At 44.6% G+C, this 25,637-nt stretch overlaps 6 non-coding genes across 6 annotated transcripts; 3 read left to right on the top strand and 3 right to left on the bottom strand.

Moving 5' to 3' along the window:
• Positions 1-996: 996 nt before the first annotated feature.
• Positions 997-1,069, top strand: TRNAR-UCG (transfer RNA arginine (anticodon UCG)). The gene has a single exon. It is a non-coding gene; the product is annotated as a tRNA-Arg (tRNA).
• A 2,994-nt stretch (positions 1,070-4,063) lies between these two features.
• TRNAQ-CUG (transfer RNA glutamine (anticodon CUG)) lies at positions 4,064-4,135 on the bottom strand. Its single transcript has one exon. It is a non-coding gene; the product is annotated as a tRNA-Gln (tRNA).
• A 6,661-nt stretch (positions 4,136-10,796) lies between these two features.
• Positions 10,797-10,869, top strand: TRNAR-UCG (transfer RNA arginine (anticodon UCG)). The gene has a single exon. It is a non-coding gene; the product is annotated as a tRNA-Arg (tRNA).
• A 2,994-nt stretch (positions 10,870-13,863) lies between these two features.
• Positions 13,864-13,935, bottom strand: TRNAQ-CUG (transfer RNA glutamine (anticodon CUG)). Its single transcript has one exon. It is a non-coding gene; the product is annotated as a tRNA-Gln (tRNA).
• A 6,661-nt stretch (positions 13,936-20,596) lies between these two features.
• Positions 20,597-20,669, top strand: TRNAR-UCG (transfer RNA arginine (anticodon UCG)). The gene has a single exon. It is a non-coding gene; the product is annotated as a tRNA-Arg (tRNA).
• A 2,994-nt stretch (positions 20,670-23,663) lies between these two features.
• TRNAQ-CUG (transfer RNA glutamine (anticodon CUG)) lies at positions 23,664-23,735 on the bottom strand. Its single transcript has one exon. It is a non-coding gene; the product is annotated as a tRNA-Gln (tRNA).
• Positions 23,736-25,637: the final 1,902 nt, after the last annotated feature.

The raw sequence follows: 25,637 nt of genomic DNA, 5'->3' as shown, positions 1-25,637 counted from the left end.
CGGTTGCCTTTATCCTTTAATGTTCTCATCTTTTCTTACCCCTCTGTGGCGGATACAGGTATGGCAATGCAGCCGGGCCTGTTGCGTCAAAGGAAACAGCTGAGCAGAGTACATCCTCAGAGTGTACGTGGACTTCCTGACCTAGGTCTCTGGATGAGGGCACGGGACGCCACACAGTGCTGGTGGCAAGCGGAGTTGCGGATCACAGCGGAACAGTAATGTTGGAACGCAGACCATCCTGACCTCGGAGTCTGGATGCCGGCATGGGACGCCACTGCAGTCAGTGTCAAGTGGAACTGCGGACTGCAGTCGCGTAGGAACTGCAGAGTGCAGTGGACGTCTCTCGCGGCGTGGGACTTATTGGTTTTCGCCAGTTGTTGCATTTGGGCCTAAAGGGTCTGCATTCAACTCCGTCTATTGACTAATGTTTTCTCCCCTTACTCCTCCTCTTCCTCTCAGGCCCTTGTGACCTAGCATGGTCACTCCGTTAAAGCTGCTTCTGCCAGCTCACAACCGAAAACATTTTCATAAGCTTGTGGATCTAGGAAGCGGCTGTATGTTGTTTTTGGTGTTGCTTTTTTTTTTTATAAGTGTGCATAAGGAAGGCGCTGTGGCTTGTGGTGATGCAGGTGACCAGGACACATCTTCATCTATTTAGTTAATTAGATGAACATGAGAGCTGCATCGATTAAGACACAGCCTCAGAAGTCCACGGATAGAGAGAATACAGGCGGAAAAGGAGAGAACAATATTTGGGGACAGGCGGGGATGAAGCGAGACAGAGAGAAAGAAGTAAAACGCGTGAGAGACTGGTTCCTGTACTTTAGATCTGGGCTGTATATTTAAATGGGTCTTCATCTTTATATGTGTTCAACATATCACTTCCATAAAGAATGAGGGGATTGACTCTGGTCTAACCTCATAGACAGACAAGATAGCATATGCAATGTGATGGAGGACGCTATTTATATAAGTATACAGATGTTGCAACCAGTGGACCGCGTGGCCTAATGGATAAGGCGTCTGACTTCGAATCAGAAGATTGAGGGTTCGAGTCCCTTCGTGGTCGGGGACGTTTTGTACATTTAAATTATCTTTGCTTTTATAGGAAAAGTTGATGATGTCCGCATCTGGAAATCCAGATGTCATATTTTGGAAACTAAAGCCGGCTACAGAGAAGACCATGAGATGCTCCTCAACACCATTCGTGTGCAAATGCTTAGGAAATACTGTCAGCCCATTGTATGGCTTCAGGTCGGAAGAGGGTTGTGTGTGCTGGCACGCATTGGGGGAGATTCATCCAATTTGCACTGCTCTAGTGCAGGAGCAGGGAAGGTATTTGTCTGGTTGTAGTGACAGTGAAATTACACAATATGGCTGCATGTTTGCAGTGCTGACACGTTAACATACGCACCGTTGGAAGCACCCAAAACACGAACACAAACATTGCGGCGTTAGGCCTGGCGCTAAGAGATGCACATGAAGGGTTTTGTAGCGCCCTAATTCCAACACATCTTTTGTCATTACGCTGGTGCTTAGCATAAACCTTGTCATTACAACAGTTTTGCTCATTGTAGCCCCAGCACAATGACAACATGCTGCTTGTTTTACCACCGGTGTAATAACAACATGTGCACGAGTGTTCAAGCTGGTAATGTTACCTTAGCAAATGTGGTAATTGTGTCTTCACTAAGGTTTCCGGAAATGCTTTCAAGGCATCAGTGCAGCGACCAGTATGCATCTGGATGTTGAACTGACTCTACAAAAAGCAATTCATGCCCAGTTAAAAATAGCTCTAAATGCCGACTTTTCACAGCATCAGTATACTCCTACTTTGCATCATCCTGACATACTTCCAATTTGCAAATTGCATGTCATGTCATAATAAAGCAGGATGTGGTGGTCAGCCATATTTTCTGCCACCAAGCGCTCCAACAGAACCAGCACATCATGTTACAGGTATCCCGACAAAATATAGCCATCAAAAATAGTCTGTGAAAATGTCGTGGTGAAAATACCTCTGCAGTGAAAACGATGCCAAGCAAAAAGTAGTCAAAAACGCAGCTGAAAAGTAGCCAAAATTGGTAGTGTTGCTACAGTAATTGTTAGGTAAAAGAGTATTTAGTGGGCTTGTTATTGCCTGGTTTAGGGTTAGGGGAAGGATAGGGGTTAGGGTTAGAGTAAATATGTTCAGGTTTGGTTAGTGGTTAGACGAGATTCTGTGTCAGCTGAAGGGTTTGGGTATTGGTTTGGGGAAGTGTTAAAGAAATGGATACAGAGGATGGAAAGGGCTGGTGGTGTTGGCGTAGGATAGCAGTTAGGTTAAACCTAGTGGTTAGGGTAAAGTAATCATTAGGGTAAGTGTTAGAGTTGCAATTAAGGTAAGGTTAGTATTACAGGAAGGGTTTGGGTCAGGGCTAGGGCTGTGTAATTTGTGGCGACCTGGTGATTGTATTGGAGACAGGTTCACTGTTGATTTGCTCTTTATTTTGCATTCGCTAATATGCAAATAAAGTGCATTCGTGTGCTGAAGGGTTCCTGTTCTGTGAGAATTTAGGGTAGGATAAGTGGTGTAATTCGAGTTAGGGGACGGTTTAGGAATGGAGTTCATATTTAGGGTTGCAGCCTTGTGCTTTTGTGTATTTAAAAATAGGTGTTTTGGTGACCTTATTTACTGGCAACATTTTCAGACCTGGCATAGTTTTTATTGAATGACTAACTTTATTAAAATGACGTTTTGCTGACTACATTTACCTGCAGACATTTTCACATAGAACCATGTTAGATATTACAAGAAGGCTGGAGATAAATCTATAAGAGGCCAGTATGGCGGGGTCCAGTGTTGGTTTCTTTATAAGCATGAAGGTAACGCCTGCCGTGTTCATATGGGCGACAAACCAGCGGAAAAGATGGGGTTGATCAGATGAGCCTCTTAAAGGCATTGAAGGAAAAGCTGTTCCAGGGCCACAGCTGAGCCAGTGGATTTGAGCTTATTGATCAGTTCAAGGACAGCGGCAGCATCCACCCATTGTGAGGGGAAGCAAAGCACCTTTTCTCGTCCTGGGCACAGGCAAGGCAGCTGGCAGGGATCTATGTCCATTGCAGGAACATACAGATTCCATGTTTTAGTAATGATTTGCCGGAAAGTGAAAAATAAATCAAGACTTTCAAAGAGAAATGCAGATGGGAGATATAAGGGAAACATGATTTATGTTAAGATGGTTTCTAGAGATGCTGCCAAAACAACATATTACATTTTATAACCATACTATATAGGCACATATGTTTTCATGCACATCACGTGCAAAACCAAGACACACGCGGTAACGAGCGGGAAAACTCAGCAAATGGTTCTTACTTCTTGAACCAGTTGTCCGTTTTCCTTTTCAGTGAATTAAACGTGTAATAACATTCCATTGGTGTCAATCTGAAAAACATGTAAAAGCAACAACAACATACATGGATATGAAAGAAAGACTGAGAAGACATATAGTCCTTGAAGTGGCGAGTCTCAAGGTCTGCTGGTTCACATTAAATAAGAGGAGGAAATAGGTTATGTGGGAGTTTGATACATAACCAGCTCAATGTGATTGAACTGTTTTAGGGGTACAAAGAGAGTACATCTAAAAAAAAAGAGGTATTAGATAGAGGGTCCCCTGTCAGTTCCAGGCGATAAAACATGCACCGAAAAAAGGGATTCTGCGGTCATGGGAGAGTCATCAACTTACATTTAGGACAGTAAGCAAGGACGTAGATTTAGGACAGTAAGCAAGATTAATGAGCACAGAATGTTAGATGCTATGCAACTGTTTCCCGAATACTTTGCTGACCTGCTGCTCAGAGAGAACACTAAGAGATGAAAGGCAGAGAAATTGAAGTTCTGTTGCAGAAACCTGGGAACGCCTTCTCTGTTTAAATAAAGACTATGAAAGTACCATGTGTACCGTCTCCAAACACACAAGTCACTTCTGCCACCATTTGCAAGTAAAAATAGCAAGACACGTCCTGTTAACATTAAGTTGACATAACATTTTTATGTTAAATGTTTTTTTTCAAAAAAACTAGGTCCCACCGAGATTTGAACTCGGATCGCTGGATTCAGAGTCCAGAGTGCTAACCATTACACCATGGAACCACGTGAACAGTACTTTCCAGTCCCTCAATATACTCTGTTCAAGAAGGAGAAGTACATGCAGTAGCATATTTTTGTTATCTACTGTAATTCTAGTTTAAGATTTCACCTTTTTGCAGAAAAGCATAGCCAAGCGTCCAATCAGTGAAATTTCATGAGCAAATCTGGAAAATCCAGAATGACTCCTTTCATGATTGAGATTTTATTATTTAGAAGAGAAAACATGGATATTGTACGGGAATACAGGTATCTCACTAACACAATCACTCAACGTCCCACTTGCAGGGGCAGGAGGGCAGGGACACTTACTAGCAGCGCTTCTGGTAGCCATGCACAACTCGCCATTCTCTTATCTACGCTGTTGGCGCTAACCTATTCCTAATTAGCGTATAATAAAGAGATTGGGTTTGCATGGGTTGGACTAAATAGGAGGACTAATATAAAAGAAGCTGTTTTCAAGGACTCAGTAGCGCCACCTGCAGACTGTATAGTATAACACTGAACCCTATAACAAAAACAGGACAAATATAGACAACTCTGGGTTTGTAACTGGCAACAAATGCAGGAATAATAAACTTAGAAATTCGTGGGTAGTCGAAACAATATTTTCAATGGAAAGAAAAAAACCTGAACTAAAGTGCAAAACAATTAAACTGCTGCATTTGAAAGGAAGATCAGCTATTGATCAACGTATAAGGCAAGAAAATAAGCCAGTTTAGGTAAATGGTATAAACAATCGCGTTCCCCTACGGATACGAATGGAGGAATACATATTTAAGCCTTTCGTGCTGGGGTGGGAAGGTGAGCGTATGTCACTGCTAGTTCACTATAAATCCCACAATGCACTTAAAGAGGTATTACCCAAATTGTTCCGAAAATATTGATCGCATGGTAGAGTTGACCCAATTCGGTCACTACCATTAGTTCGAATTTTTTCCAACAATTTGGGTGCCAAAATACCGGAACATGAGGAGCAGGGTTTGGAGGTGTCCCCTGCTCCCCATGTTAGGTATCTGTAGCCTCAGGGATTGCGGGGGTGTCCCCTGCATACTTAACAATGGAGGAGGTGGACAAAAATGGGCTGGGCCCCCGTTGTCAATGAACAGACAAAACGGGGGCCCGAGCAGTTTTACTGCGGGGGCAGATGACCCAGATCCCATAAATCAAGGTTATGGTATGTTACTGGGTTTTATACCCGATCCAGCGCCATTTGCATGGTCTCCAGGGGCTCCGCAGGATCTTAGAGAGAGGGATGGGTTACATTAGTGAGGAGAAGAGGGAAATGCAAGATGGCTTTGCTTTTGTGTTGACGCATGCACACTGGAAGTATCCTGCACTCTATGTGTGGATCGGTTGCCAGGTGTACTGTGCCAAAAGCATGAAGGTGTTTTTGCATGAAGGGGTGCTTTATATGCCTGTGGTGCCAAGGGATGTTCTGCCATGGGTTGTGGTATGTAAGTTGGTTGCAGAGGTGCAGTGTTCTGATGTTTGATATTGGTTGGGAGGGGTGTTCAAATGACATGCATGGGCGGCTTTGCTGGTGTGCCTGTTTTGTATGAAAAGTAGAATTTGAGCATGTAGTGCAGAGAGCAGTCAAAGTCCATGGTCCAGGTTGGTGAGGACCGCACAAAATCTTGAATCCACATTTAGCAGAACAGCACATGGCAGAGCAAGGCTGAAAAAGACATGAAGGGCTAAAGAAAGCATTAGACGTCTCTCGTTTCATGCCTTGGTTGTGGTTTACCTTATTTTTGTACTTTTTGTAATACGTGCAACGCCTTGGATGAAGGTACTATATTGATGTTTAATAAATAAATTATACCAGCACATGAAAAATGCCAAACAAGGCAAAAGAAATGTGAGTCCTTCCTGTGCTCCTACCACTGGCGTCTGCAGAGAGCTTCCATTTCACTTTCTCACTTTGCTACTGTCAAACCGTGTCTCTCCCTCTCTTTTGCTCTCCCTCTCAAATAGATACATTGTATCCCATGTGCAACAGGGATCTTGGAATTGGGAGATGAAGGGAAGGAGTAAGGGAGACACTCCACGCATTGCCATAAAAGAAGTGCTATGGGTTATGGGAGACACAAACCTCGGGTTCAATTAAAGTTCGGCGTGAAATATGAATGCCCTGGGCAAACATTTCACTTTCCTGACTAAGTTGGTTGGCAGGCTGTGAGCCAATTTAGCTCTCAGCCTAACTTGCTCAGGGGCTGTGCTCAGTGGCCTCTTCTGACACTTTGTCATAGCAACGCTTGCCTTTCTCAGGCAATCAGAGGAGGGTTGGCTGTGATGGAAGAGTAGCATAGAAAGTATATGAAAGGAATCTTAACCAGCCCAGGTGGCCCAAAGGACTGGACACTTGCTTCTTAGCCAAGAGATTGTTGTTTTGGTTGCCATCCTTTATAAAGTGCTGCATTTTGATAAATGATCCAGCACTTCTTCTCAAAGAGTTGTAAGTGCTGTGAAGTGCACCCATGTGGATGCGAGCAGGGGTGGCCCCAGCCCTTTGCTTGGGATTGCTTAAGCACTCGCACATTGAGGAGGTTGCAGGCATAAGGCAGCACTAAACTGACATTTAGTCTGGGGCACCAATTGGAAAGGGGGCCTTCAGCAAGATCTTGTAAACGTTCTCATCTTGTAGAGCAGACCATCTACCAGCAAACACTCATTAATGTTACAACAGAAGGAAACATACACTGGCAGAGGACACAAGCCTGCCCACACACAATCAATATATCCCTATGACGTAGACAAACACTTTATTGCTCAGCCCAGCCTTTAGATGGTTCACAACTCTAAGGACTAGCATCTATTTGTTAAACTAAATATCCTCTGAATTGGGATGAAAGATGCATCTAATGGGCCAAAGTAATGCCTAATAGCTATTAAGCCTCCTAGGCTCAGAGGAGGGGGAGGATCGACAGCCCAAGGGTAAATGACCCCAATCGCAACCAGCTTTCAAAACTGTCATCCTGCCCCCCAGGATACCTCGCATTTGTTTTTGAAAAAAGAAATAGATTTTCTACGCAGTTTTCTCATGTGTTGGGCTCGGTGCAAAAGGTTTTTGTTTTATTTTGTCTTATTGTGTTGACTTTTTTGGAAAAAGTTTTCTTATTGTATAGGTACATTGTGGACTCTTATGTCCCAAATGAGGGCAGCCGACACAGAGCAGGACGCAATAACGCCGCGCACAACGAATAATTAGGGCCCCTCAAGAGCCCAGCTGTAATCACAGGACCAATCGCAGTATACCACTAAGGACCCCATAGGGGGCTTTGGACCATACTACATAGCCTTGAAAAGGACCCACGGGTCGACCTCACCTCTGATACCGTTGTGGGTGCCACTAGGTCAGTTATGGTGCGTACCTTGTCTGGGCCTGGCTTCGTTCCCTCGTCTGAAAAGGCGTGTCCATAGAATCGCAGCTTCTTTTTCTTTATGTTGCATTTGTCAAAATTTAGAGTGAGGCCTGGCGTTTGCAATGCTTCACATACCATAAGTGCCTGATCGTGTTCATTCTGTGAGGTTTTGTATACCAAAATGTCATCGCTGTAATTAAAATCGGTCTTTATCGATAACAGTACTTACCTGATGGCTTCCTGAAACATCTCTGCTGCCGAAGAGATGCCGAAATTAAGGCATATATATCTAAAAAGGCCACTATGTGTCGCATATGTGATGATCACATGGGATGAGGGATGCAGTCCCAGCTGGTGATATCCTTGAGATAGATCAAGCTTGTAAACTGTTGTGGCTCTGTTAAGCTGCACGATCATATCTCTATTTTTGGTCTGCGGCGGCGTTCTCCTTGGATGGCTGTGTTGGCTACGCTCATGTCGAAGCATATCCTGATGCGCCTTCCTTCCTTGGGAACCACCACTAGGGGTGAAATCCATGGTGTGGGCCCTACCGCCTTCTTAATGATTTCATTTTGCTACAGCTGTTGAACCTCCTGAGACACTGCCTGTTGCAAATGAAACCAAACCCTCCGGGGCTGTTGGGGTACTGGGCGCACCTTTTCATCGATGTGGAGCTAGTTGACGCTCCATTTCTATTTTCCCAGTCCCTTGAAGAGGGTCGGTATTTGTTTATCGCACTTGTTCTTTAGAAATGGGTCTGTGTGATAATCTTGCCACACTGTGCGTTAGCTGTCGGGGCCCCATACCGCACCTTACCACTTCTGTATCTTGGCAGTTTATATACATGAGTCCTATTGATTTCACCGTTTTGTAACTGAGCAGGGACCACCCATCTATAGGGCTTCTTATCACGTGTATCGTGGCGTTGGCCGAGCGTCCTCGTTGTGCGAGTGTCAGTTGAAATTGACGAATGGATGTGTAGTTACTGAGGTGTGCAACCCACACGGATGGCTATTGAGCCTGGATCTTTCTCTTTTGCAGTATCTTCCTAGCACCCATTTTGAGAAATTTGTGTTCTCCCATGATGCTCACTGTTGCTCCAATGTCCATGAGGAAGCAATGTGTAGCAGGCCCCATGTCAATCATCACCCTTGGGCCTTCCTCGGCTTCCTGGTCCCCTTGCATTAGATTAAAATATTCGTCTGTGTAGTCTATATAAAACTCCTGTAGCATTTCCACATTATCTCAGTGGCTTTTAAATTCATTCTCGTATGGATCAGCATAATCCACGTACTAGTGTGGTATTTCTTTGTATGTCGCCACCTCAAATTTCAGAACCGGTTCCATCGCTCTGATCACTCTTTGTGGCATCTGCGAGTATGGCCGTGGTATCCTCCATGTTGTTTGTTGGGAAGCCCTCATTGATGGTCTCCACATGGTTGTCTGTGGTGGCCTTGCTGTCAGAAAAGGTCTGCCTTCTTGGCACACGGTGTGAAAGTGTCCTTCTCTTCCACATTTGGAGCATGCCTCACAAATTGCTGGGCATGTTCCGGTGTGCGGAAATGCGAATCCGCATCTGAAACATATCCGTTGTGGTCTAGCTGACTGCCTGTTTGTTGGTATGGATATCGAGTAGGCCCCCTCGAGGTAACTGGTCCTCCCATGAACCGGTTGACCGGCCCTCTTGGTGTCATGAGAGCAGCCACCGTTTCATCTTTCTCTGTCTTCTTTTTCTGTGTTTCAATGGCTGTGGTCTGCAGATCTACCCTCTCATGCACTCTGGCCAGCTCAATGACTGTGTCAATGGTCAGCGGCTGCTTCAGCAACTGCTTCCAGAATGTAGACGATGTACACCCTTCTATCACCCTCAGCCTAGTAGACTCATCATCAGCAAAGCTCGCAAACGGCAGTGTATTAATTTCTGTAGTCGCTGTTGGGCTGGATGATTAATTTCTTGTTCAGTGCCCCCACACGGGTGTCATACGGTGTTCTTTCTTCTTACGGTATGGTCTTTATTTTACCGTTCATCTCATTGCCCAACACATTTGTGATCATGCCAGATATGGCCAGAGACTTTTCTTACCCTGCAGCACCTATGAAATCGGTGAAATCTTGCACCCATTCTGCCCACCAGGGACCTTTGTCGAATTGGAGCTGCAATGGGAATGGTGGGGGTTTTCAAAGGAAAGTGGCCCTTGCGCTTGAACTCTGCCTTGCTTGCTGCTCAGCTGGCTGCTCGTCCATCTTGCTGCTGTTCCAGGCCTCCCGGTGATGCAAATACCTCCTGGTCCACACCTTCTGTTTACCGGTTGCCTTTATCCTTTAATGTTCTCATCTTTTCTTACCCCTCTGTGGCGGATACAGGTATGGCAATGCAGCCGGGCCTGTTGCGTCAAAGGAAACAGCTGAGCAGAGTACATCCTCAGAGTGTACGTGGACTTCCTGACCTAGGTCTCTGGATGAGGGCACGGGACGCCACACAGTGCTGGTGGCAAGCGGAGTTGCGGATCACAGCGGAACAGTAATGTTGGAACGCAGACCATCCTGACCTCGGAGTCTGGATGCCGGCATGGGACGCCACTGCAGTCAGTGTCAAGTGGAACTGCGGACTGCAGTCGCGTAGGAACTGCAGAGTGCAGTGGACGTCTCTCGCGGCGTGGGACTTATGGCTTGTCGCCAGTTGTTGCATTTGGGCCTAAAGGGTCTGCATTCAACTCCGTCTATTGACTAATGTTTTCTCCCCTTACTCCTCCTCTTCCTCTCAGGCCCTTGTGACCTAGCATGGTCACTCCGTTAAAGCTGCTTCTGCCAGCTCACAACCCCCCACATTTTCATAAGCTTGTGGATCTAGGAAGCGGCTGTATGTTGTTTTTGGTGTTGCTTTTTTTTTTTATAAGTGTGCATAAGGAAGGCGCAGTGGCTTGTGGTGATGCAGGTGACCAGGACACATCTTCATCTATTTAGTTAATTAGATGAACATGAGAGCTGCATCGATTAAGACACAGCCTCAGAAGTCCACGGATAGAGAGAATACAGGCGGAAAAGGAGAGAACAATATTTGGGGACAGGCGGGGATGAAGCGAGACAGAGAGAAAGAAGTAAAACGCGTGAGAGACTGGTTCCTGTACTTTAGATCTGGGCTGTATATTTAAATGGGTCTTCATCTTTATATGTGTTCAACATATCACTTCCATAAAGAATGAGGGGATTGACTCTGGTCTAACCTCATAGACAGACAAGATAGCATATGCAATGTGATGGAGGACGCTATTTATATGAGTATACAGATGTTGCAACCAGTGGACCGCGTGGCCTAATGGATAAGGTGTCTGACTTCGAATCAGAAGATTGAGGGTTCGAGTCCCTTCGTGGTCGGGACGTTTTGTACATTTAAATTATCTTTGCTTTTATAGGAAAAGTTGATGATGTCCGCATCTGGAAATCCAGATGTCATATTTTGGAAACTAAAGCCGGCTACAGAGAAGACCATGAGATGCTCCTCAACACCATTCGTGTGCAAATGCTTAGGAAATACTGTCAGCCCATTGTATGGCTTCAGGTCGGAAGAGGGTTGTGTGTGCTGGCACGCATTGGGGGAGATTCATCCAATTTGCACTGCTCTAGTGCAGGAGCAGGGAAGGTATTTGTCTGGTTGTAGTGACAGTGAAATTACCCAATATGGCTGCATGTTTGCAGTGCTGAAACGTTAACATCCGCACCGTTGGAAGCACCCAAAACACGAACACAAACATTGCGGCGTTAGGCCTGGCGCTAAGAGATGCACATGAAGGGTTTTGTAGCGCCCTAATTCCAACACATCTTTTGTCATTACGCTGGTGCTTAGCATAAACCTTGTCATTACAACAGTTTTGCTCATTGTAGCCCCAGCACAATGACAACATGCTGCTTGTTTTACCACCGGTGTAATAACAACATGTGCACGAGTGTTCAAGCTGGTAATGTTACCTTAGCAAATGTGGTAATTGTGTCTTCACTAAGGTTTCCGGAAATGCTTTCAAGGCATCAGTGCAGCGACCAGTATGCATCTGGATGTTGAACTGGCTCTACAAAAAGCAATTCATGCCCAGTTAAAAATAGCTCTAAATGCCGACTTTTCACAGCATCAGTATACTCCTACTTTGCATCATCCTGACATACTTCCAATTTGCAAATTGCATGTCATGTCATAATAAAGCAGGATGTGGTGGTCAGCCATATTTTCTGCCACCAAGCGCTCCAACAGAACCAGCACATCATGTTACAGGTATCCCGACAAAATATAGCCATCAAAAATAGTCTGTGAAAATGTCGTGGTGAAAATACCTCTGCGGTGAAAACGATGCCAAGCAAAAAGTAGTCAAAAACGCAGCTGAAAAGTAGCCAAAATTGGTAGTGTTGCTACAGTAATTGTTAGGTAAAAGAGTATTTAGTGGGCTTGTTATTGCCTGGTTTAGGGTTAGGGGAAGGATAGGGGTTAGGGTTAGAGTAAATATGTTCAGGTTTGGTTAGTGGTTAGACGAGATTCTGTGTCAGCTGAAGGGTTTGGGTATTGGTTTGGGGAAGTGTTAAAGAAATGGATACAGAGGATGGAAAGGGCTGGTGGTGTTGGCGTAGGATAGCAGTTAGGTTAAACCTAGTGGTTAGGGTAAAGTAATCATTAGGGTAAGTGTTAGAGTTGCAATTAAGGTAAGGTTAGTATTACAGGAAGGGTTTGGGTCAGGGCTAGGGCTGTGTAATTTGTGGCGACCTGGTGATTGTATTGGAGACAGGTTCACTGTTGATTTGCTCTTTATTTTGCATTCGCTAATATGCAAATAAAGTGCATTCGTGTGCTGAAGGGTTCCTGTTCTGTGAGAATTTAGGGTAGGATAAGTGGTGTAATTCGAGTTAGGGGACGGTTTAGGAATGGAGTTCATATTTAGGGTTGCAGCCTTGTGCTTTTGTGTATTTAAAAATAGGTGTTTTGGTGACCTTATTTACTGGCAACATTTTCAGACCTGGCATAGTTTTTATTGAATGACTAACTTTTTTAAAATGACTTTTTGCTGACTACATTTACCTGCAGACATTTTCACATAGAACCATGTTAGATATTACAAGAAGGCTGGAGATAAGTCTATAAGAGGCCAGTATGGCGGGGTCCAGTGTTGGTTTCTTTATAAGCATGAAGGTAACGCCTGCCGTGTTCATATGGGGGACAAACCAGCGGAAAAGATGGGGTTGATCAGATGAGCCTCTTAAAGGCATTGAAGGAAAAGCTGTTCCAGGGCCACAGCTGAGCCAGTGGATTTGAGCTTATTGATCAGTTCAAGGACAGCGGCAGCATCCACCCATTGTGAGGGGAAGCAAAGCACCTTTTCTCGTCCTGGGCACAGGCAAGGCAGCTGGCAGGGATCTATGTCCATTGCAGGAACATACAGATTCCATGTTTTAGTAATGATTTGCCGGAAAGTGAAAAATAAATCAAGACTTTCAAAGAGAAATGCAGATGGGAGATATAAGGGAAACATGATTTATGTTAAGATGGTTTCTAGAGATGCTGCCAAAACAACATATTACATTTTATAACCATACTATATAGGCACATATGTTTTCATGCACATCACGTGCAAAACCAAGACACACGCGGTAACGAGCGGGAAAACTCAGCAAATGGTTCTTACTTCTTGAACCAGTTGTCCGTTTTCCTTTTCAGTGAATTAAACGTGTAATAACATTCCATTGGTGTCAATCTGAAAAACATGTAAAAGCAACAACAACATACATGGATATGAAAGAAAGACTGAGAAGACATATAGTCCTTGAAGTGGCGAGTCTCAAGGTCTGCTGGTTCACATTAAATAAGAGGAGGAAATAGGTTATGTGGGAGTTTGATACATAACCAGCTCAATGTGATTGAACTGTTTTAGGGGTACAAAGAGAGTACATCTAAAAAAAAAGAGGTATTAGATAGAGGGTCCCCTGTCAGTTCCAGGCGATAAAACATGCACCGAAAAAAGGGATTCTGCGGTCATGGGAGAGTCATCAACTTACATTTAGGACAGTAAGCAAGGACGTAGATTTAGGACAGTAAGCAAGATTAATGAGCACAGAATGTTAGATGCTATGCAACTGTTTCCCGAATACTTTGCTGACCTGCTGCTCAGAGAGAACACTAAGAGATGAAAGGCAGAGAAATTGAAGTTCTGTTGCAGAAACCTGGGAACGCCTTCTCTGTTTAAATAAAGACTATGAAAGTACCATGTGTACCGTCTCCAAACACACAAGTCACTTCTGCCACCATTTGCAAGTAAAAATAGCAAGACACGTCCTGTTAACATTAAGTCGACATAACATTTTTATGTTAAATGTTTTTTTTCAAAAAAAACAAGGTCCCACCGAGATTTGAACTCGGATCGCTGGATTCAGAGTCCAGAGTGCTAACCATTACACCATGGAACCACGTGAACAGTACTTTCCAGTCCCTCAATATACTCTGTTCAAGAAGGAGAAGTACATGCAGTAGCATATTTTTGTTATCTACTGTAATTCTAGTTTAAGATTTCACCTTTTTGCAGAAAAGCATAGCCAAGCGTCCAATCAGTGAAATTTCATGAGCAAATCTGGAAAATCCAGAATGACTCCTTTCATGATTGAGATTTTATTATTTAGAAGAGAAAACATGGATATTGTACGGGAATACAGGTATCTCACTAACACAATCACTCAACGTCCCACTTGCAGGGGCAGGAGGGCAGGGACACTTACTAGCAGCGCTTCTGGTAGCCATGCACAACTCGCCATTCTCTTATCTACGCTGTTGGCGCTAACCTATTCCTAATTAGCGTATAATAAAGAGATTGGGTTTGCATGGGTTGGACTAAATAGGAGGACTAATATAAAAGAAGCTGTTTTCAAGGACTCAGTAGCGCCACCTGCAGACTGTATAGTTTAACACTGAACCCTATAACAAAAACAGGACAAATATAGACAACTCTGGGTTTGTAACTGGCAACAAATGCAGGAATAATAAACTTAGAAATTCGTGGGTAGTCGAAACAATATTTTCAATGGAAAGAAAAAAACCTGAACTAAAGTGCAAAACAATTAAACTGCTGCATTTGAAAGGAAGATCAGCTATTGATCAACGTATAAGGCAAGAAAATAAGCCAGTTTAGGTAAATGGTATAAACAATCGCGTTCCCCTACGGATACGAATGGAGGAATACATATTTAAGCCTTTCGTGCTGGGGTGGGAAGGTGAGCGTATGTCACTGCTAGTTCACTATAAATCCCACAATGCACTTAAAGAGGTATTACCCAAATTGTTCCGAAAATATTGATCGCATGGTAGAGTTGACCCAATTCGGTCACTACCATTAGTTCGAATTTTTTCCAACAATTTGGGTGCCAAAATACCGGAACATGAGGAGCAGGGTTTGGAGGTGTCCCCTGCTCCCCATGTTAGGTATCTGTAGCCTCAGGGATTGCGGGGGTGTCCCCTGCATACTTAACAATGGAGGAGGTGGACAAAAATGGGCTGGGCCCCCGTTGTCAATGAACAGACAAAACGGGGGCCCGAGCAGTTTTACTGCGGGGGCAGATGACCCAGATCCCATAAATCAAGGTTATGGTATGTTACTGGGTTTTATACCCGATCCAGCGCCATTTGCATGGTCTCCAGGGGCTCTGCAGGATCTTAGAGAGAGGGATGGGTTACATTAGTGAGGAGAAGAGGGAAATGCAAGATGGCTTTGCTTTTGTGTTGACGCATGCACACTGGAAGTATCCTGCACTCTATGTGTGGATCGGTTGCCAGGTGTTCTGTGCCAAAAGCATGAAGGTGTTTTTGCATGAAGGGGTGCTTTATATGCCTCTGGTGCCAAGGGATGTTCTGCCATGGGTTGTGGTATGTAAGTTGGTTGCAGAGGTGCAGTGTTCTGATGTTTGATATTGGTTGGGAGGGGTGTTCAAATGACATGCATGGGCGGCTTTGCTGGTGTGCCTGTTTTGTATGAAAAGTAGAATTGGAGCATGTAGTGCAGAGAGCAGTCAAAGTCCATGGTCCAGGTTGGTGAGGACCGCACAAAATCTTGAATCCACATTTAGCAGAACAGCACATGGCAGAGCAAGGCTGAAAAAGACATGAAGGGCTAAAGAAAGCATTAGACGTCTCTCGTTTCATGCCTTGGTTGTGGTTTACCTTATTTTTGTACTTTTTGTAATACGTGCAACGCCTTGGATGAAGGTACTATATTGATGTTTAATAAATAAATTATACCAGCACATGAAAAATGCCAAACAAGGCAAACGAAATGTGAGTCCTTCCTGTGCTCCTACCACTGGCGTCTGCAGAGAGCTTCCATTTCACTTTCTCACTTTGCTACTGTCAAACCGTGTCTCTCCCTCTCTTTTGCTCTCCCTCTCAAATAGATACATTGTATCCCATGTGCAACAGGGATCTTGGAATTGGGAGATGAAGGGAAGGAGTAAGGGAGACACTCCACGCATTGCCATAAAAGAAGTGCTATGGGTTATGGGAGACACAAACCTCGGGTTCAATTAAAGTTCGGCGTGAAATATGAATGCCCTGGGCAAACATTTCACTTTCCTGACTAAGTTGGTTGGCAGGCTGTGAGCCAATTTAGCTCTCAGCCTAACTTGCTCAAGGGCTGTGCTCAGTGGCCTCTTCTGACACTTTGTCATAGCAACGCTTGCCTTTCTCAGGCAATCAGAGGAGGGTTGGCTGTGATGGAAGAGTAGCATAGAAAGTATATGAAAGGAATCTTAACCAGCCCAGGTGGCCCAAAGGACTGGACACTTGCTTCTTAGCCAAGAGATTGTTGTTTTGGTTGCCATCCTTTATAAAGTGCTGCATTTTGATAAATGATCCAGCACTTCTTCTCAAAGAGTTGTAAGTGCTGTGAAGTGCACCCATATGGATGCGAGCAGGGGTGGCCCCAGCCCTTTGCTTGGGATTGCTTAAGCACTCGCACATTGAGGAGGTTGCAGGCATAAGGCAGCACTAAACTGACATTTAGTCTGGGGCACCAATTGGAAAGGGGGCCTTCAGCAAGATCTTGTAAACGTTCTCATCTTGTAGAGCAGACCATCTACCAGCAAACACTCATTAATGTTACAACAGAAGGAAACATACACTGGCAGAGGACACAAGCCTGCCCACACACAATCAATATATCCCTATGACGTAGACAAACACTTTATTGCTCAGCCCAGCCTTTAGATGGTTCACAACTCTAAGGACTAGCATCTATTTGTTAAACTAAATATCCTCTGAATTGGGATGAAAGATGCATCTAATGGGCCAAAGTAATGCCTAATAGCTATTAAGCCTCCTAGGCTCAGAGGAGGGGGAGGATCGACAGCCCAAGGGTAAATGACCCCAATCGCAACCAGCTTTCAAAACTGTCATCCTGCCCCCCAGGATACCTCGCATTTGTTTTTGAAAAAAGAAATAGATTTTCTACGCAGTTTTCTCATGTGTTGGGCTCGGTGCAAAAGGTTTTTGTTTTATTTTGTCTTATTGTGTTGACTTTTTTGGAAAAAGTTTTCTTATTGTATAGGTACATTGTGGACTCTTATGTCCCAAATGAGGGCAGCCGACACAGAGCAGGACGCAATAACGCCGCGCACAACGAATAATTAGGGCCCCTCAAGAGCCCAGCTGTAATCACAGGACCAATCGCAGTATACCACTAAGGACCCCATAGGGGGCTTTGGACCATACTACATAGCCTTGAAAAGGACCCACGGGTCGACCTCACCTCTGATACCGTTGTGGGTGCCACTAGGTCAGTTATGGTGCGTACCTTGTCTGGGCCTGGCTTCGTTCCCTCGTCTGAAAAGGCGTGTCCATAGAATCGCAGCTTCTTTTTCTTTATGTTGCATTTGTCAAAATTTAGAGTGAGGCCTGGCGTTTGCAATGCTTCACATACCATAAGTGCCTGATCGTGTTCATTCTGTGAGGTTTTGTATACCAAAATGTCATCGCTGTAATTAAAATCGGTCTTTATCGATAACAGTACTTACCTGATGGCTTCCTGAAACATCTCTGCTGACGAAGAGATGCCGAAATTAAGGCATATATATCTAAAAAGGCCACTATGTGTCGCATATGTGATGATCACATGGGATGAGGGATGCAGTCCCAGCTGGTGATATCCTTGAGATAGATCAAGCTTGTAAACTGTTGTGGCTCTGTTAAGCTGCACGATCATATCTCTATTTTTGGTCTGCGGCGGCGTTCTCCTTGGATGGCTGTGTTGGCTACGCTCATGTCGAAGCATATCCTGATGCGCCTTCCTTCCTTGGGAACCACCACTAGGGGTGAAATCTATGGTGTGGGCCCTACCGCCTTCTTAATGATTTCATTTTGCTACAGCTGTTGAACCTCCTGAGACACTGCCTGTTGCAAATGAAACCAAACCCTCCGGGGCTGTTGGGGTACTGGGCGCACCTTTTCATCGATGTGGAGCTAGTTGACGCTCCATTTCTATTTTCCCAGTCCCTTGAAGAGGGTCGGTATTTGTTTATCGCACTTGTTCTTTAGAAATGGGTCTGTGTGATAATCTTGCCACACTGTGCGTTAGCTGTCGGGGCCCCATACCGCACCTTACCACTTCTGTATCTTGGCAGTTTATATACATGAGTCCTATTGATTTCACCGTTTTGTAACTGAGCAGGGACCACCCATCTATAGGGCTTCTTATCACGTGTATCGTGGCGTTGGCCGAGCGTCCTCGTTGTGCGAGTGTCAGTTGAAATTGACGAATGGATGTGTAGTTACTGAGGTGTGCAACCCACACGGATGGCTATTGAGCCTGGATCTTTCTCTTTTGCAGTATCTTCCTAGCACCCATTTTGAGAAATTTGTGTTCTCCCATGATGCTCACTGTTGCTCCAATGTCCATGAGGAAGCAATGTGTAGCAGGCCCCATGTCAATCATCACCCTTGGGCCTTCCTCGGCTTCCTGGTCCCCTTGCATTAGATTAAAATATTCGTCTGTGTAGTCTATATAAAACTCCTGTAGCATTTCCACATTATCTCAGTGGCTTTTAAATTCATTCTCGTATGGATCAGCATAATCCACGTACTAGTGTGGTATTTCTTTGTATGTCGCCACCTCAAATTTCAGAACCGGTTCCATCGCTCTGATCACTCTTTGTGGCATCTGCGAGTATGGCCGTGGTATCCTCCATGTTGTTTGTTGGGAAGCCCTCATTGATGGTCTCCACATGGTTGTCTGTGGTGGCCTTGCTGTCAGAAAAGGTCTGCCTTCTTGGCACACGGTGTGAAAGTGTCCTTCTCTTCCACATTTGGAGCATGCCTCACAAATTGCTGGGCATGTTCCGGTGTGCGGAAATGCGAATCCGCATCTGAAACATATCCGTTGTGGTCTAGCTGACTGCCTGTTTGTTGGTATGGATATCGAGTAGGCCCCCTCGAGGTAACTGGTCCTCCCATGAACCGGTTGACCGGCCCTCTTGGTGTCATGAGAGCAGCCACCGTTTCATCTTTCTCTGTCTTCTTTTTCTGTGTTTCAATGGCTGTGGTCTGCAGATCTACCCTCTCATGCACTCTGGCCAGCTCAATGACTGTGTCAATGGTCAGCGGCTGCTTCAGCAACTGCTTCCAGAATGTAGACGATGTACACCCTTCTATCACCCTCAGCCTAGTAGACTCATCATCAGCAAAGCTCGCAAACGGCAGTGTATTAATTTCTGTAGTCGCTGTTGGGCTGGATGATTAATTTCTTGTTCAGTGCCCCCACACGGGTGTCATACGGTGTTCTTTCTTCTTACGGTATGGTCTTTATTTTACCGTTCATCTCATTGCCCAACACATTTGTGATCATGCCAGATATGGCCAGAGACTTTTCTTACCCTGCAGCACCTATGAAATCGGTGAAATCTTGCACCCATTCTGCCCACCAGGGACCTTTGTCGAATTGGAGCTGCAATGGGAATGGTGGGGGTTTTCAAAGGAAAGTGGCCCTTGCGCTTGAACTCTGCCTTGCTTGCTGCTCAGCTGGCTGCTCGTCCATCTTGCTGCTGTTCCAGGCCTCCCGGTGATGCAAATACCTCCTGGTCCACACCTTCTGTTTACCGGTTGCCTTTATCCTTTAATGTTCTCATCTTTTCTTACCCCTCTGTGGCGGATACAGGTATGGCAATGCAGCCGGGCCTGTTGCGTCAAAGGAAACAGCTGAGCAGAGTACATCCTCAGAGTGTACGTGGACTTCCTGACCTAGGTCTCTGGATGAGGGCACGGGACGCCACACAGTGCTGGTGGCAAGCGGAGTTGCGGATCACAGCGGAACAGTAATGTTGGAACGCAGACCATCCTGACCTCGGAGTCTGGATGCCGGCATGGGACGCCACTGCAGTCAGTGTCAAGTGGAACTGCGGACTGCAGTCGCGTAGGAACTGCAGAGTGCAGTGGACGTCTCTCGCGGCGTGGGACTTATGGCTTGTCGCCAGTTGTTGCATTTGGGCCTAAAGGGTCTGCATTCAACTCCGTCTATTGACTAATGTTTTCTCCCCTTACTCCTCCTCTTCCTCTCAGGCCCTTGTGACCTAGCATGGTCACTCCGTTAAAGCTGCTTCTGCCAGCTCACAACCCCCCACATTTTCATAAGCTTGTGGATCTAGGAAGCGGCTGTATGTTGTTTTTGGTGTTGCTTTTTTTTTTTATAAGTGTGCATAAGGAAGGCGCAGTGGCTTGTGGTGATGCAGGTGACCAGGACACATCTTCATCTATTTAGTTAATTAGATGAACATGAGAGCTGCATCGATTAAGACACAGCCTCAGAAGTCCACGGATAGAGAGAATACAGGCGGAAAAGGAGAGAACAATATTTGGGGACAGGCGGGGATGAAGCGAGACAGAGAGAAAGAAGTAAAACGCGTGAGAGACTGGTTCCTGTACTTTAGATCTGGGCTGTATATTTAAATGGGTCTTCATCTTTATATGTGTTCAACATATCACTTCCATAAAGAATGAGGGGATTGACTCTGGTCTAACCTCATAGACAGACAAGATAGCATATGCAATGTGATGGAGGACGCTATTTATATAAGTATACGGATGTTGCAACCAGTGGACCGCGTGGCCTAATGGATAAGGCGTCTGACTTCGAATCAGAAGATTGAGGGTTCGAGTCCCTTCGTGGTCGGGGACGTTTTGTACATTTAAATTATCTTTGCTTTTATAGGAAAAGTTGATGATGTCCGCATCTGGAAATCCAGATGTCATATTTTGGAAACTAAAGCCGGCTACAGAGAAGACCATGAGATGCTCCTCAACACCATTCGTGTGCAAATGCTTAGGAAATACTGTCAACCCATTGTATGGCTTCAGGTCGGAAGAGGGTTGTGTGTGCTGGCACGCATTGGGGGAGATTCATCCAATTTGCACTGCTCTAGTGCAGGAGCAGGGAAGGTATTTGTCTGGTTGTAGTGACAGTGAAATTACACAATATGGCTGCATGTTTGCAGTGCTGAAACGTTAACATCCGCACCGTTGGAAGCACCCAAAACACGAACACAAACATTGCGGCGTTAGGCCTGGAGCTAAGAGATGCACATGAAGGGTTTTGTAGCGCCCTAATTCCAACACATCTTTTGTCATTACGCTGGTGCTTAGCATAAACCTTGTCATTACAACAGTTTTGCTCATTGTAGCCCCAGCACAATGACAACATGCTGCTTGTTTTACCACCGGTGTAATAACAACATGTGCACGAGTGTTCAAGCTGGTAATGTTACCTTAGCAAATGTGGTAATTGTGTCTTCACTAAGGTTTCCGGAAATGCTTTCAAGGCATCAGTGCAGCGACCAGTATGCATCTGGATGTTGAACTGGCTCTACAAAAAGCAATTCATGCCCAGTTAAAAATAGCTCTAAATGCCGACTTTTCACAGCATCAGTATACTCCTACTTTGCATCATCCTGACATACTTCCAATTTGCAAATTGCATGTCATGTCATAATAAAGCAGGATGTGGTGGTCAGCCATATTTTCTGCCACCAAGCGCTCCAACAGAACCAGCACATCATGTTACAGGTATCCCGACAAAATATAGCCATCAAAAATAGTCTGTGAAAATGTCGTGGTGAAAATACCTCTGCAGTGAAAACGATGCCAAGCAAAAAGTAGTCAAAAACGCAGCTGAAAAGTAGCCAAAATTGGTAGTGTTGCTACAGTAATTGTTAGGTAAAAGAGTATTTAGTGGGCTTGTTATTGCCTGGTTTAGGGTTAGGGGAAGGATAGGGGTTAGGGTTAGAGTAAATATGTTCAGGTTTGGTTAGTGGTTAGACGAGATTCTGTGTCAGCTGAAGGGTTTGGGTATTGGTTTGGGGAAGTGTTAAAGAAATGGATACAGAGGATGGAAAGGGCTGGTGGTGTTGGCGTAGGATAGCAGTTAGGTTAAACCTAGTGGTTAGGGTAAAGTAATCATTAGGGTAAGTGTTAGAGTTGCAATTAAGGTAAGGTTAGTATTACAGGAAGGGTTTGGGTCAGGGCTAGGGCTGTGTAATTTGTGGCGACCTGGTGATTGTATTGGAGACAGGTTCACTGTTGATTTGCTCTTTATTTTGCATTCGCTAATATGCAAATAAAGTGCATTCGTGTGCTGAAGGGTTCCTGTTCTGTGAGAATTTAGGGTAGGATAAGTGGTGTAATTCGAGTTAGGGGACGGTTTAGGAATGGAGTTCATATTTAGGGTTGCAGCCTTGTGCTTTTGTGTATTTAAAAATAGGTGTTTTGGTGACCTTATTTACTGGCAACATTTTCAGACCTGGCATAGTTTTTATTGAATGACTAACTTTATTAAAATGACTTTTTGCTGACTACATTTACCTGCAGACATTTTCACATAGAACCATGTTAGATATTACAAGAAGGCTGGAGATAAGTCTATAAGAGGCCAGTATGGCGGGGTCCAGTGTTGGTTTCTTTATAAGCATGAAGGTAACGCCTGCCGTGTTCATATGGGGGACAAACCAGCGGAAAAGATGGGGTTGATCAGATGAGCCTCTTAAAGGCATTGAAGGAAAAGCTGTTCCAGGGCCACAGCTGAGCCAGTGGATTTGAGCTTATTGATCAGTTCAAGGACAGCGGCAGCATCCACCCATTGTGAGGGGAAGCAAAGCACCTTTTCTCGTCCTGGGCACAGGCAAGGCAGCTGGCAGGGATCTATGTCCATTGCAGGAACATACAGATTCCATGTTTTAGTAATGATTTGCCGGAAAGTGAAAAATAAATCAAGACTTTCAAAGAGAAATGCAGATGGGAGATATAAGGGAAACATGATTTATGTTAAGATGGTTTCTAGAGATGCTGCCAAAACAACATATTACATTTTATAACCATACTATATAGGCACATATGTTTTCATGCACATCACGTGCAAAACCAAGACACACGCGGTAACGAGCGGGAAAACTCAGCAAATGGTTCTTACTTCTTGAACCAGTTGTCCGTTTTCCTTTTCAGTGAATTAAACGTGTAATAACATTCCATTGGTGTCAATCTGAAAAACATGTAAAAGCAACAACAACATACATGGATATGAAAGAAAGACTGAGAAGACATATAGTCCTTGAAGTGGCGAGTCTCTAGGTCTGCTGGTTCACATTAAATAAGAGGAGGAAATAGGTTATGTGGGAGTTTGATACATAACCAGCTCAATGTGATTGAACTGTTTTAGGGGTACAAAGAGAGTACATCTAAAAAAAAAGAGGTATTAGATAGAGGGTCCCCTGTCAGTTCCAGGCGATAAAACATGCACCGAAAAAAGGGATTCTGCGGTCATGGGAGAGTCATCAACTTACATTTAGGACAGTAAGCAAGGACGTAGTTTTAGGACAGTAAGCAAGATTAATGAGCACAGAATGTTAGATGCTATGCAACTGTTTCCCGAATACTTTGCTGACCTGCTGCTCAGAGAGAACACTAAGAGATGAAAGGCAGAGAAATTGAAGTTCTGTTGCAGAAACCTGGGAACGCCTTCTCTGTTTAAATAAAGACTATGAAAGTACCATGTGTACCGTCTCCAAACACACAAGTCACTTCTGCCACCATTTGCAAGTAAAAATAGCAAGACACGTCCTGTTAACATTAAGTCGACATAACATTTTTATGTTAAATGTTTTTTTTCAAAAAAACAAGGTCCCGCCGAGATTTGAACTCGGATCGCTGGATTCAGAGTCCAGAGTGCTAACCATTACACCACGGAACCACGTGAACAGTACTTTCCAGTCCCTCAATATACTCTGTTCAAGAAGGAGAAGTACATGCAGTAGCATATTTTTGTTATCTACTGTAATTCTAGTTTAAGATTTCACCTTTTTGCAGAAAAGCATAGCCAAGCGTCCAATCAGTGAAATTTCATGAGCAAATCTGGAAAATCCAGAATGACTCCTTTCATGATTGAGATTTTATTATTTAGAAGAGAAAACATGGATATTGTACGGGAATACAGGTATCTCACTAACACAATCACTCAACGTCCCACTTGCAGGGGCAGGAGGGCAGGGACACTTACTAGCAGCGCTTCTGGTAGCCATGCACAACTCGCCATTCTCTTATCTACGCTGTTGGCGCTAACCTATTCCTAATTAGCGTATAATAAAGAGATTGGGTTTGCATGGGTTGGACTAAATAGGAGGACTAATATAAAAGAAGCTGTTTTCAAGGACTCAGTAGCGCCACCTGCAGACTGTATAGTATAACACTGAACCCTATAACAAAAACAGGACAAATATAGACAACTCTGGGTTTGTAACTGGCAACAAATGCAGGAATAATAAACTTAGAAATTCGTGGGTAGTCGAAACAATATTTTCAATGGAAAGAAAAAAACCTGAACTAAAGTGCAAAACAATTAAACTGCTGCATTTGAAAGGAAGATCAGCTATTGATCAACGTATAAGGCAAGAAAATAAGCCAGTTTAGGTAAATGGTATAAACAATCGCGTTCCCCTACGGATACGAATGGAGGAATACATATTTAAGCCTTTCGTGCTGGGGTGGGAAGGTGAGCGTATGTCACTGCTAGTTCACTATAAATCCCACAATGCACTTAAAGAGGTATTACCCAAATTGTTCCGAAAATATTGATCGCATGGTAGAGTTGACCCAATTCGGTCACTACCATTAGTTCGAATTTTTTCCAACAATTTGGGTGCCAAAATACCGGAACATGAGGAGCAGGGTTTGGAGGTGTCCCCTGCTCCCCATGTTAGGTATCTGTAGCCTCAGGGATTGCGGGGGTGTCCCCTGCATACTTAACAATGGAGGAGGTGGACAAAAATGGGCTGGGCCCCCGTTGTCAATGAACAGACAAAACGGGGGCCCGAGCAGTTTTACTGCGGGGGCAGATGACCCAGATCCCATAAATCAAGGTTATGGTATGTTACTGGGTTTTATACCCGATCCAGCGCCATTTGCATGGTCTCCAGGGGCTCCGCAGGATCTTAGAGAGAGGGATGGGTTACATTAGTGAGGAGAAGAGGGAAATGCAAGATGGCTTTGCTTTTGTGTTGACGCATGCACACTGGAAGTATCCTGCACTCTATGTGTGGATCGGTTGCCAGGTGTTCTGTGCCAAAAGCATGAAGGTGTTTTTGCATGAAGGGGTGCTTTATATGCCTGTGGTGCCAAGGGATGTTCTGCCATGGGTTGTGGTATGTAAGTTGGTTGCAGAGGTGCAGTGTTCTGATGTTTGATATTGGTTGGGAGGGGTGTTCAAATGACACGCATGGGCGGCTTTGCTGGTGTGCCTGTTTTGTATGAAAAGTAGAATTTGAGCATGTAGTGCAGAGAGCAGTCAAAGTCCATGGTCCAGGTTGGTGAGGACCGCACAAAATCTTGAATCCACATTTAGCAGAACATCACATGGCAGAGCAAGGCTGAAAAAGACATGAAGGGCTAAAGAAAGCATTAGACGTCTCTCGTTTCATGCCTTGGTTGTGGTTTACCTTATTTTTGTACTTTTTGTAATACGTGCAACGCCTTGGATGAAGGTACTATATTGATGTTTAATAAATAAATTATACCAGCACATGAAAAATGCCAAACAAGGCAAAAGAAATGTGAGTCCTTCCTGTGCTCCTACCACTGGCGTCTGCAGAGAGCTTCC

The sequence above is a fragment of the Ambystoma mexicanum genome (genome assembly GCF_040938575.1).
Source record: "Ambystoma mexicanum isolate Mex_15411 chromosome 12 unlocalized genomic scaffold, UKY_AmexF1_1 Mex_chr12_unloc.2, whole genome shotgun sequence".
Taxonomy (NCBI): domain Eukaryota; kingdom Metazoa; phylum Chordata; class Amphibia; order Caudata; family Ambystomatidae; genus Ambystoma; species Ambystoma mexicanum.
The sequence above is the reverse complement of the archived record's forward strand: the minus strand, read 5'-3'. Positions and strand labels throughout refer to the sequence as shown.